The sequence below is a fragment of the Oncorhynchus mykiss genome, chromosome 3 (assembly GCF_057628025.1).
Source record: "Oncorhynchus mykiss isolate SJ-2025 chromosome 3, ASM5762802v1, whole genome shotgun sequence".
Classification (NCBI taxonomy): domain Eukaryota; kingdom Metazoa; phylum Chordata; class Actinopteri; order Salmoniformes; family Salmonidae; genus Oncorhynchus; species Oncorhynchus mykiss.
Window position 1 is genome coordinate 23,468,729 of NC_143024.1, and position 13,369 is coordinate 23,482,097.

Genomic DNA, 13,369 nt, shown 5'->3' on the forward strand with positions numbered 1-13,369 from the left:
GTCTGGCACCTACTACCATACCGAGTTCAAAAGCACTTCAATATTTTGTCTTGCCATTCACCCTCTGAATGGCACACACACACACAATCCATGTCTCAGTTGTCTGAAGGCTTAACAATTGTTCTTTAATCTGTCACCTCCCCTTCATCTACACTGATTGAAGTGGATTTAACAGGTTACATCAATAAAGGATCATAGCTTTCACCTGGATTCACCTGGTCAGTCTATGTCATGGAAAGAGCCGTTCTTAATGTTTTGTATACTCAATGTACTGAGACAGTTGACTGTATACTGTATCTCCATGATCCATGGAGATCGAGTTAATTCTTAAAAATATTATTTAGTTATCAATTTTCTGTATTTTATTTGTTGACTCATTGGTAAATTGGTTTTAAAGAATTGTATTTTGTTTGTATAGACCTTTTATTGAATTGTGCAAGTTACAACCAATCACAAAAAGTCTGTTTGATGAGACATTGTCGGCATCATCAAAGGATCCAGAGCACCCGAGTCTAAACATTTTCATAAAAAGCAGACATGCTTAAAAACATGAATGTGGGCTACAATTTCCTAAAACTTGGCATTTTCGTAGTTCTATGTAATTTCATACGAGGCAACCTTGAACTGAAGTGGAAGCATTGCTCTGTTCTCTCATCAGTTCTGGACATGTTTGGTCCGAGCCTAGATGCATGCAAATTGGAGCCAACAGGCCTGGTAGCTACCTCCACCGTAGGCTTACAATGCATAAAAAAGGATAAGCTCAACATAAACATACATTTATATGTATATTTCACAACTGACCTCTTGGTCTTATTCTGGACATTATGCTTGGTCTGTCCACCCTGGTCCCCGCTTTTCATCTCCGGAAAGGACAGGTGTGCTTTTTCACACTGCGCTCACAATTGTTGGGGGCTAGGTCTTCGACGGTCTAAAGATAATAGAGCTGGAGCTCTCTGGGGAAGGGATTACTGTATGTCCACCTGAAGCAGGCTAGGCTGTCTCCCATCCAGTTGGGAGGTCAGTTCTGTTGTGTCTATGTTCATGCACACAGATTATTATTATTATTATCATTATTATCAAGGAATATTTTACAAAAATAAGTAAATCCACCAAAAACAAGGTGCTCATTCATTGTTTTTTTCTGTTAAATAATGTTGTTTCTGGCCTGCAGATGGCAGCATGAGGTGAATAGTCCATTTCAAGAGAGCTGCATAGAGAAAGCCCCACTGAATATCCAGAGTTAGGCCTATATGTCCGGTATTGGAACTGTGGATCTAACTTCTGTTCCAGGTCATTGCGTTTTAGGAATTGATGGACCATGAATATTGACAATTTAATGTTAATTGATTGATATGCTATTAATAGATTATTGTCTATTAATTAATCAGCTTTTAAGTGTCACTGGCCCTTCAAAATGATCTGTGACAACAAACTGGCCCTTCAAAATGATCTGTGACAACAAACTGGCCCTTCAAAATGATCTGTGACAACAAACTGGCCCTTCAAAATGATCTGTGACAACAAACTGGCCCTTCAAAATGATCTGTGACAACAAACTGGCCCTTCAAAATGATCTGTGACAACAAACTGGCCCTTCAAAATGATCTGTGACAACAAATGTGTCACCTCTCATAAGCATGTTAGGACACCTTTTTCGTATACCTTTTATTCTATATGCCGTCTTTATACTGTATGAAATCATACTATTCTGCAGAATACAGAATACAGCCAACACTGATGATTTTACCATATTATGAAATGTTCATTTTGAATTAGATTTAGATTGAATTAGACAATCTCTGCCTCTCTCTCTCACACACACTATCCCTCTTGCTCTCCCGGTCTCACATGCACGCGCCTCTTTCTCCTCAGCAGCAGCACCACAAACACCACGTCGCCATGGAAACCGCTGAGAGACGTCGAGAGTGAAAGATGGGAAGGGAACGCGAGCTGTGGAGAGAGAGGAGAGCAGAGGAGAGAGGGGAACACAATTAGGACAGCAAGGGATACATAAAAGGTTAGGGTGTTACCTACCATACAGGGCGGGCGCGTGCTCCCAACCCCCGCACCCCAAAACCCAGCCTTCACCTCTAACCTACCCCCAATTTCTAATTCACAGCCCCCACCCCAGATTGTGTTCCCCTTATGCCCTTCCTTCTTCCCCTTTTCCCTGGCCACCCATACACACACCTCTCCCCATCTCTGCACTCCATCCCTCTCGTGTTCAGACAGGCAGCTCGCATGGCGGGGATAGAGACGTTCACCGATGGAAGCACTGGTAAATTTTCACCTCCAAAAAAAGATAAAGATTTCATATAAGGGCTCAACTTTGCATAGTGATAACTTATCTTTGCATTCTGCTTCCCATGTATCCCCCTGCCTCTTCCCATCCTCTCTAAACCCTCCACCTTCTTATCAAGTATATTGCTTTTCTGTTTCAATTCACAACCAGAAAGACTTTAGTCAAATTTCGAGGCCAACTTGCCTGTGTCATAGAGAGGGAGAGAGAGAAGGAGATGGACAGAGAAATAACGGCCTTAATGATTTCTTGCGCGGGCAGGGATTTTCTTTTTATTGATTAGAACATAAATGAATTCATGTGGGCAACCCTTTCTCTCTGTCCCTCTCATACCCCCGTTTTCCTTCTCTCGGTGGGCGAATCGCGCTGTCATTCACCTGCTCTGCATGCTGTATTACTGGTTGTGAATCGCGCGAATATTTGATTTTGAATATGAGTTCGCTCTACATTATGTATGCAGGTGCATCATGCGTCAGTCTGCGCTTGCATTCGTTGAATGGGAACATTACACACAGAATGTTTCCTCTTATCGTTTATTGATATGATATGCTGTGTGTTGTGATTATAATGTCATATGTCTATTTACATAGCAAGAGTACATGACTGGGGTTTGCGATGAGTCATTTGATTCAGATGTCTAGCCAGAACATCTGAAAGTCGTTTTTTAAATAGACTACAACCCGAATTCAGTGGAATCCCTTGATGCCGCTATGAGCCTTTTGTTGTTTAATGTTTAATTGTGTATAGTCTTCAAATATCTGCTATGAGAGAAAAGCCTATATTTTCACCCACTCAGTGGACACGAATAGGCTATTATTTGCCCTTGACTGTGACAGTATAAAGACTATGTGTATTTAGTGTTATTGGGTGGGATTGTTAATCAATTTGGTCGATATTTGTTCGGCAGTTTGCCCGTTCGCCGCAGATAATAGGCTACCTTCCACAATAACACGGCCCCTACACGGCCAGTAGGAGTGTTAGTGCTGTTGTAGGGCAGATAGACCGCAGAAGGGAAATCGATGGACAGAGTGAGTTAATTATGAGAAAATCAATTAAGAGGAGGGGATTGGGCCTTTATAAGGCCGAGCACTGAGACAGAGCACCCGCAGAGGAGGAGAGCTGGGGACGGGCGGACACACTCAGCCTGCAGGGCTGGCGGAGGTTCATCCTCTGTCCGTCCGGCCCTGCTCTTCCATCTCGCTCCTTACTCAAGCAAACTGAGTGTTCCATGTGATGTCATTGAACAAAGGCAATGTGATCTTATCTCTTTTAACCTAAATCTATTCATGAAATACTGTGTTGAAATTATGATTGTCACGTAGGCTAGTTGTGTTTTGTGTTTTTATGTAATGTAATATTAAGGATTGCATCATCCTGGGAATCGTTGCTATTTGAAACACAGTCTTCTCACACATAACAGCAACTGGGCAGCAGTGTGTCTACAACACACACCACACCTCTGCTGCCTAGTTGCTATGTGTGTGCGTGCATGTGCAAGTGTCCATATATTACTGGTTTTGGGCGGCTAACATTCGGAGACCCTGTTGCCATTTAGAGGTCATTATGTGGCTCCACGTGCAGTGGTTGATTCAAGGACCACGCGCGGTGTAAATAGCGGGACCAAGAACTTGGAGCGACAGACAGACAGGCACGAGAAGAAAAGGCTCAGGAAGACACGATACACAAAATATGCCCCTGAAGACATGATACACGAAAAATACCCCCGGCAGCCCCCCAAACCGTAGTCCACTGGTTATTAATGAGCAACAGACACTGGTCATTGGTCAGATATAGATGTTTCAGACAGGGTTTGAGCTGAGACAGAGAGAATCATTAGAATAGGCCTAATTGTCAACCACGCATCCACACGTAATCAGATATTGGGTGATAGTTTGTTAGCTGGATAATAATGTTTAAATATGAACGATCTTGCTTCTATGGGCTATATTTCGGTAAAATCCACACAACACACAGGTGTACAGTCCAGTGTAGGCTATTTTAATATTATGGGCTTACATTTCATATTGCCTACACAGACCTCCAATATTATCTAATAATGTGGTTTAAAATATATAGAATGTTCGTGTGTAGTGCCGTGCGTATTAGTTATTTGGTAAAAATTTAGAAAGAATTGTGTGCACCTAAAATATTCAAATTTGATTTAATACATTCCACATAAAGTAGGCCTATACTGTATAGCTCTCTCATTTTTTACATCTCAGAGTCGTGATGGTGATGAGTTTTAAAAGTATTCAGTTAGCCTGCAGATACATAGGCTATTTATTCAATAAGCAAATGAAGCAAGTCTGGTTAGCGTTTTCCCCCAATCTCTTTCAAGTTCGGTAAAGGGAAAGCCCACACAGCTCTGTTCTTAATTCAGTCAATTGACTAACGATGATAATTTGAGGGTTGGTTGTTTGATTAGGCTATACATCTCTCTTTAACTGGTATGAATACAATATGTAAAGTTTAAACGTCAAGTGAAAAACGGTGGTGTGTGTGTGTGTGTGTGTGTGTGTGTGTGTGTGTGTGTATTAAAGCACTTAAATATGTGCACCGGAATGCAAATAAACACGATTTGCTGAATATGGTTATGTAATAGCATATTCATATTTGCATTCAAAATTATATTCATATTTGCATTTTTTTTTTAAACGAAAGGAAAGTCTTACAATTGCACTACCCTATAATAATAATAATAATAATAATAATAATAATAATAATAATAATATTTGAATGCAGAATGTAATGCTCTTAATACGATAGGCCTGTTTGAACGCAAATGAGAGATGAGACAAGGAAAGTCATTGGATGTAATATAGTTTTAAGAACCCCCAGAAATTCCAGAGGTCATTTTCAGAATGTTCATATTATTGTGGTTTTAGGAAAGTCATAGGAACAAAGTAGGCCTCTCTAAAATGACGACCTAACCCTAAACCAGAGAACGTTAGGATTTCCCTATCATGCTTTTATAACAGGCTGTATTTCCTAATGCAGACATGTAAAATACCCATGTATCAGTGAATATGGAACGATATTGCGTTTTAAAAAGCCCTCCTTTTCCCTGGAACACTAAATGTTCCACATAGCATGTCTTCAAATGCTTAGGCAATGTGATTCAATTCCCTGATTCCAACCACAGTAGGGATGTTCTGAGTTTCAGTGTTTTTATGCCTATATCTGGAACATTTAAAAAACATGAAACAAGGCTTTAACGATGTTATTTCTGTCAGGTGAAATATATATTCCTTAGCATTAGCTATGTAGGCCTATATTCATTTTGTATATTTATATGTATTTCTTCTTGTGCACTGGGCTACATTACGTTTCATTCTGCTTATTCATTTACGTTTTGTAACTTTGACACTATCTGCAAGGTGTTTTGCACCATGTGTTTGTTGGTGTGCGTTCTTTCGCACGCGTTCAAAGACATTGGACTTCTCTTAAAAAAGCCGATTGTTCACATAGGCTTCCCTATAATTATTACGTTTAGCCTGCATGACGTAAATTATTGCATGAAGCTCAGATGCTGCAAAAAGCCTATAACGTGTGAAAAAGCCTGTAACATGTGAAAAAGCCTATAGCTTAGTTTAGCATAATGACACAGGAGAGATATTTCAAAGAAAACATTTTTGGAGGATGAATGGAGAATTGTTCATACATAATATTCAAATCTACAAAATGCTTTCATTTTATATTGCCCACTTGCAAATTCATGGGGACATTTACACAGGCTGTACTAATTTATTGTTGCTCGAATATAACGATATACACCATGCATAACGGGACAAAGTTTAAACACTTTGCAATGAAACTTACATATAAAATGTAAAAAATAAAAAAAAACATTCAAGAAGGAATTTCAGAGAGTCTTCATTCTCTTAGTCAATCGATCTAAATATAGTTTTAAATGAAACACAAACTCCATATACCTCAAATATTAACTAAAATGTATACGTCGTTTACAATAGATGCTATCGGACCAAATGTCTTTGAACTTGAACTAATGATCAGAATGAAATAAACTACGATATTATACTTCCAATAAGGAAAAACTGTAGCCTACAAGTCTACTTCGCTATACATACCATACGACATGAAATATTCAATCAAACTGATGTGAAACAAACTGTTGTTAATCTATTTTCATGGCCTGTTCTTTTGTAAATATGTTCTCTAGGCTTACTGTATGTCAGAGAATACTTCGGCTACCTATCCAAGTATAGGGTAAACGTAGCCTGTTGTGTTAGAGGTTATACATGTTTTTAGAACGGTCTTTCAAGTGTATAAGTCATAAGTTATTTTTGATGTTGCTAAACGAAACCCTCAATTGATCTAAAATGGTGGTTATGGTTGGTGAGTAGCCTAAAAGGATTGGGCTATGCAAAGTAGCCTAATATCTGAAACCAAGTCCGAAATAGTTTCTTGGGACCTTGTTAGAGCTCAGTTTGCAGGTGTACTTCACAAATCCTCATAGGTTTATTGCACCAACTATTTTCAGTGTCTCAACTTTACAAGTCATAGGCTAAGATACCTTATAAAACGAGGATACATTGTCTATATATTTTTCGTTATAGTTCCAATCATTATCAGCACCACAGGCCGTTTAAAATGAATCCATTTTCTGCGCACGATTCTCCCAGCAAATGGTGTTGGGTCTCTCCGCGGCCCGGAGCACAATGCAGTAATGACCGGCGGGTCAAAGGCCGCTTGGTCAGTCCCTCAATTAAAGCGGAAAAATTGCAATTGCACGTTGCAGCCTTTCTGCGACAAGAAGGGACCGTATTTCGGGATATGTGCCATTTTGCTATACGTTTTTTTCCACCATACTTTTCCACATTGTTCGACTTAAAAATGCATTATAACATGGGTTAAATCAATTCGTTTTGTTGGATTGTATTTAACATATAGAGCCCATATTTTACAATAAAGTAATTTAGCAATATAAAACGTCTGCAGTAGGCCTATTTAGAGAGGCATATATATATTTTAGAAGTTGTAGGCTATGCCTTTATAAAAGCTGCTACATACCCTAGTCAGTAGGCTATCGTTGTTTTTAGTTGGAAATATTTTTCGGGAAATATTAAATAGGTAAAGTGGATGAATGAATGACAGTGGAAATATTACGCACATGTTTGGGGGGAATGTAAGCTATATGCATGTTGTAATTCATGTTAATGTAATTGCTCCTGGAGCTTTTGTTTTTGTGATAATTTGATGCTGCGGTTGTTTAAGATATCGCTTGTTATTTCTCCACTCCACACCACATGATAGAAATGTCATGAACCCTCCAGCGTCAGTGGCTATTGAATAGTATCCGATTCCTAGCAAATTCATAACTAAATCACGATCATTGCTCGATCGATTGGCTTGATTGGCTTGATAAATCCTTGTAATCACCCGAAATGTTCACATTGGCAAAAGCGTTGACTTTCTTGCCAAACGAGCTTTATCTGCCAATAGGTTTTCAGTACGTGACAGGAAAGAAGTGATAAATTGATCAACAATGACCACAATGAAAAGGCTCTTGTGAGGACACATGCCCTTTCTGTGAGTGTGTCTGTGGTCTGTGTGTGGTTAGAATATGATCAAGCCTGGGGTCAGAGTTCAGGATCATCCCAGACAGACAGAGTGACCTCTGCGTTTAAACTGGGGTGGGGGAGGAGAGAGAGGACAACCGGGAAGGAGAGACGGACAGGGGAAGGGAGAGAGGAGAGAGGGGAAGAAGGAGTGAGTTAGGGACTGAGAGGTGGCGAGAGAGGGAGGAAGAAGCGAGATGGGGAGTTGAAGGGGAGAGGTGAGAGAGACAGATAGAGAGACAGACAGATCCACCCACAGGGATGATCATTGAATATAACTTGGTTTGTCCATGTATGTTCCAGCAGCGGTCTGGTCTGGATGTGGTCCCGCCTGCTCCTGCTGCTAGATGCAGTGAATTAACACCTGACCCTGGATTCTGACCCCGCTCCCCTTCCCACTGCTACCCCCAGCAGCAGCAGCAAATGTGTGTTATCTAGCCTGGACACACACACACACACACACACACACACTTACAAGCACACAGTGTGGTGAATTATATAGTGAATATATGAGGAAGTGGATTGAGAAGATGTTCTCTTTACACACAACCCCCCGATCCTGCCTTCTAATCCCACAGTCACAAACCCCTGATCCTGCCTTCTTGTCCCACAGTCACAACCCCCTAATCCTGCCTTCTAATCCCACAGTCACAAACCCCTGATCCTGCCTTCTAATCCCACAGTCACAACCCCCAGATCCTGCCTTCTAATCCCACAGTCACAACCCCCTGATCCTGCCTTCTTATCCCACAGTCACAACCCCCTAATCCTGCCTTCTTGTCCCACAGTCACAACCCCCTGATCCTGCCTTCTTATCCCACAGTCACAACCCCCTGATCCTGCCTTCTTATCCCACAGTCACAACCCCCTGATCCTGCCTTCTAATCCCACAGTTACAACCGCCAGATTCTGTCTTCTAATCCCACAGTCACAACCCCCTGATCCTGCCTTCTAATCCCACAGTCACAACCCCCTGATCCTGCCTTCTTATCCCACAGTCACAATGCCCTGATCCTGCCTTCTCATCCCACAGTCACAACCGCCAGATTCTGTCTTCTAATCCCACAGTCACAACCGCCAGATTATGCCTTCTAATCCCACAGTCACAACCCCCTGATCCTGCCTTCCAATCCCACAGTCACAACCGCCAGATTCTGCCTTCTAATCCCACAGTCACAACCCCCTGATCCTGCCTTCTAATCCCACAGTCACAATCCTGAGAGATCTCAGTGTCACTGCCTTAGATCATAATGACCATGAAATAATAGTCTTATCTCCACGCAACTCCACCAAGTCCCGTCCCTTGCTCTAGCCCTGGGTCCAATATGCCCTTGCTCCAACCCCAGCCCCAGTCCAGTCTCCTAACCTCATTGTCTTCTGCTGGATGGATGGTTACACTGTGTGAGAAACGGTCCAATGGTCCCTCGGTCATTACAAAGTACAGTACCGGCCTCTGACCTGTGAGTGGCAGTAGAGAGCAGGTGGTCTGGCTCGTTTAGGTTTCCTAACGATCTTCCCAGTTAGACAGAGAAGGGAGTAAAGAGGTAGGGAGCAGCGCAGAGGAGAGGAAGGAAAATAGATGAAGCAGAAAAATACCTATTTTTATCCCTTCCCTCTATGTCAAAGCTCTTTGTCTGCCTTTTCCTTCACTCCTCTTCTTACTTTGTCCTTCTCTCTCACTCCCCTAATCCTCGTCCTTTTCCACGCACTTGTTCCTTAATCCCAAATATATCTCTCTCACCACCCCTCTCTCAATTGTTCTGATTCTACCTCTCTCTACTGCTCCTCTATCACTCCCAAACATGCCACCTCTCAGTATAACCCCTTTTAAACACTTCAGATATAGTGATGCTGATGATTGGATAGTACAAGTACTGCATATATGTTATTATGATGTTTTTTTGTGTGGTAGTTGTACTAGTAGTGTAGCAGCAGTTAATGCTGCTGTACTAAACTAAATAGTCAATTTTTTTTTACATATTTCTTTATTTTTCTTTCTCTCTCTCTTCTACTGTCTACTCCTTTCAGTCTTTAATTTTCTTCTTTGTCATCATCCATCCATACTGTTTTGGTCTCTTCTCATCTGCTGCTTACCTCTCGTATTCTTCTATTTCTCCATGTGTAGTTCATATTACTCTGTTAGGCTGTGACAAATTGCCACAATCACCATTGACTCTGTTGCTATTTAAGTGAATTAAATCATACCAATAATAACATTTATAAATTATTCTAGTTTGTTACCACAGTCTGAACCTCATTCTCTTTAGTGTACCTGCTAGGGGAGAGTGTTCTTATCTTGGCCTGGCAATATCGAGCTCACACCCATTTTAGATTCTGCAGCCATTTTGTAGGATGTGTTCAATTTTCTGTGATTTGGCTGCAGTCGTCAGTCTCTCCAGTTGGCCAGTGTTTCTTTCTATTGTGTTTGGATTCTGTTGTGGTACAAAGAAACATAACTATTGATATTACAGTGTTCTTACCTTTATATAATCAATTATGTGAACGTAAGAGATGTATCATTGGGATTAAATATCTATACTCTTCTAAATGGCCACTTCAAAAGGGTTAGGGTTATGGTTAGTGCCAATACACTGTATTTAAACATATACCTCAGCTCTTTTTAAATTGATTCGGTGGGATCCGTGGCTCTGTCAGTCGGTTATCAAATCAAATGGAATGTTGTTTTTAAAATCTGTCAATGGTTTCAATAGTGCAGCATTTCATTGTGTAAAGCAAGCAATGAAAGACTCGAGACGAAAGAGCTTCGGAGAAAGACGCTTAAGGGGAAAATATCTCTGAGAGGGATGAGAGAGCCAAATACTGAGTCTGGATCATTTCCCATATCCTCCTACTTTGTATGGTGCAGATACTGGACCAGATAGTGGACCTAATGCGAGAAATTTGGATGGCAACACGTGTCTGTCAGACTGAAATAGGTCTGTTATACGGAACCAATGCATCCAGACTACTCTACCCTTCTTCTCAGTAGGCCCTTTTTCCATCTCTCTCTTTCTCTCCATTTCTCTGCCTCCCCACCATTTCTCCCTCTCCCTCTCTCCCCTGCCTGTCTCCTTTCTCTCTCTCTCCTTCTTCCCTTTCCCCTGACGTCTCCTTTCCCATCATAGCCATGGCAGCGTAGAGGGAAGGGTTATGATTAGGCTGTAAAGCAGAATCATGTTTGTTATGCCCTAGCTGCATGCTGTCCATGATGGACCTATGCTGGATAGACAACACCATGGAAGTATATCTGACTGGAAAATAAATCCAGTTCAATTCATACGCCTCTCACTTTCATTTTCCCTGTGTGTTAAACGTGTGAAAAGGGATTGGTGAAAAGGATGTCGGAAAGAAAGAGAGAGAAAGTTCTGTTGGGTGCTTTGCCTGAGCTGTCACAGTCCAATGTGTATGGATGATTATCAAATTCCAAACACATGCACGGATCCTATTGCATTTTTGAGATATCATGTTTTTAAATGATTTATGTATGTCTTTATCATGAATATCAATACGATTTGACGGATCTGTAGAAAATCTATTTCCAAACATGCATGAATCCTACTTAGCTTTGAAGATATGACTTGTACATGTACACACATGTACATTGAAACTAATTCATAAATGAACCCTGTTTATCTGGAGATAGCTAGCCCTTTGAATACCATGCATATGAATATGATTGAGCTTTTTTAATTTAACGCTGATTAATATTGAGCGTTTTAAATATCATGTATATGAGTTTGATTTTGGGCTGTGCTGTTAGATGTAGCCTGTAACTGTCTGTCAGAGCGATCCCACTGATGTACTGCGGCTAGCTGCTGTGTTTTTTATGACTCATCCTGTTTTCAATCTTTCATTTTTTACACAAGGGGAAAATGAGGAAGAGAACAAAAGCAACATATGAAGACTAAAACATGACAGAGAGGAGAGAGAGAGAGAGAGAGAGAGAGAGAGAGAGAGAGAGAGAGAGAGGGGAGAGGGAGGAGAGGAAGGAGAGGGAGGAGAGGAAGGAGAGGGAGGAGAGGAAGGAGAGGCAATCTATAAAAACAAGAGGGCTTTAAAAAGTAAAGGATGAAAGCTATTCCGGCTGTTATTTTTGACAAATGATCCTTGTGTGGTGCAGCCCTAAAGAGACAGGTAGTGGTACATAATGTTTTGCTACTTGAGAAGACTGTGGCTAGTTTTGGCTGAAGACTGAATAACACAGTAGGAACAAATTTGAAGCATGCTATTTTTCCAGTTTTGCAGAGCAATTTGTATGTCATGACCATCATTTCTATCAGTTTGATTAAAATATAGGTCTATGTGGTATGATGGTCAATGACAATTACATAATTATTGTCTAAATAATTATTTAAATGGTAAAAGTAGTCTATGTGAATTACTATTTATAGAGTTACTACCATAGAAATATAACCCATGGATATCTATTTATGAGAAGACATTTACAGTCCACTCTCACTAATGCAGACCAGTGCACCAATCAGAGACACCTGCATTTGAGTGAAACTGCCATCTACTCACAGCCATTTTGAGTCCCTTTTCTGACCCCTCTCTGACCCTGCGGTCTAGCTCCAGAGGTAACATCCATGCTATCCTGTTTCTGACTAGAGAGACAATGAGGCCTGAAAACAGAGCACAGCTGTGTGTGTGTGTGGGGGGGGGGGGGGGGGTTGGAGACATACATTGGATTTACTTAAACATCTCAGTCATTTAGCAGACGCTCTTATGCAGAACAACGTGCAGTAGTGAGTGCATACATTTTCTAACCCCCTCCCCATACTGGTCCCCCGTGGGAATCAAACCCACGACACTGGTGTTGTAAACACCATGCTCTACCAACTGAGCCACATGGGACCTGTATTAAAGATGCACTCCAGCTATTTTGGAACTTTTCTTGTTGAAAAACAATATATCACGTGTAAATACAGAAATGTACACTCACCTAGGGGTGAAAATAGTGTTGAGCTAAGAAAGTGGTAACTTTATGGATTAGGCCATTCGAGGAGTTTGTCTGATGAAGCCCTCTGATGCCATCAGCCTCCCCCTTTCTTAAGGAATAATAGAGGAGCAATAGAGATCAAGAGAGGAAAGCCCCCCCCCCCCACTTGTACCATGTCATTACTTACCTGGACCACCTATTGAGATGTGCCTTTTGTTAATAAGAAGATCAGGTGTTAAATGAGCTGAAAAGGAGACTGGAGTGCCACTTTAAACTAAACGTTAGTATGAAGTTCTCTTACAGGGAGTCAGAGTCTGACAGAAGGTCAATCTGTGGTGGAATGCGTGTGTCACTGTTGGCGCATCTGTGTATTTTCAACTGGTGTCTCCTGGCGTATCAATAGGTTAATAGCCGTGGTGTCAGTTTCACAGACTGCCTGATTAGTTGTGTGCTCACTAATCTAGACCCAGCCTGGGAACTATTGGCTTTCCTATTGATTTTAGCACGGTGAGCAGCCACAAGATAGAGGGAGGCCAGCTCTATTGATTGACC

General features: G+C 41.2%; 1 non-coding gene across 1 annotated transcript; it reads right to left on the reverse strand.

The window, feature by feature from the left end:
• Positions 1-12,658: 12,658 nt before the first annotated feature.
• Positions 12,659-12,734, reverse strand: trnav-uac (transfer RNA valine (anticodon UAC)). The gene has a single exon. It is a non-coding gene; the product is annotated as a tRNA-Val (tRNA).
• Between the last annotated feature and the right edge of the window lie 635 nt (positions 12,735-13,369).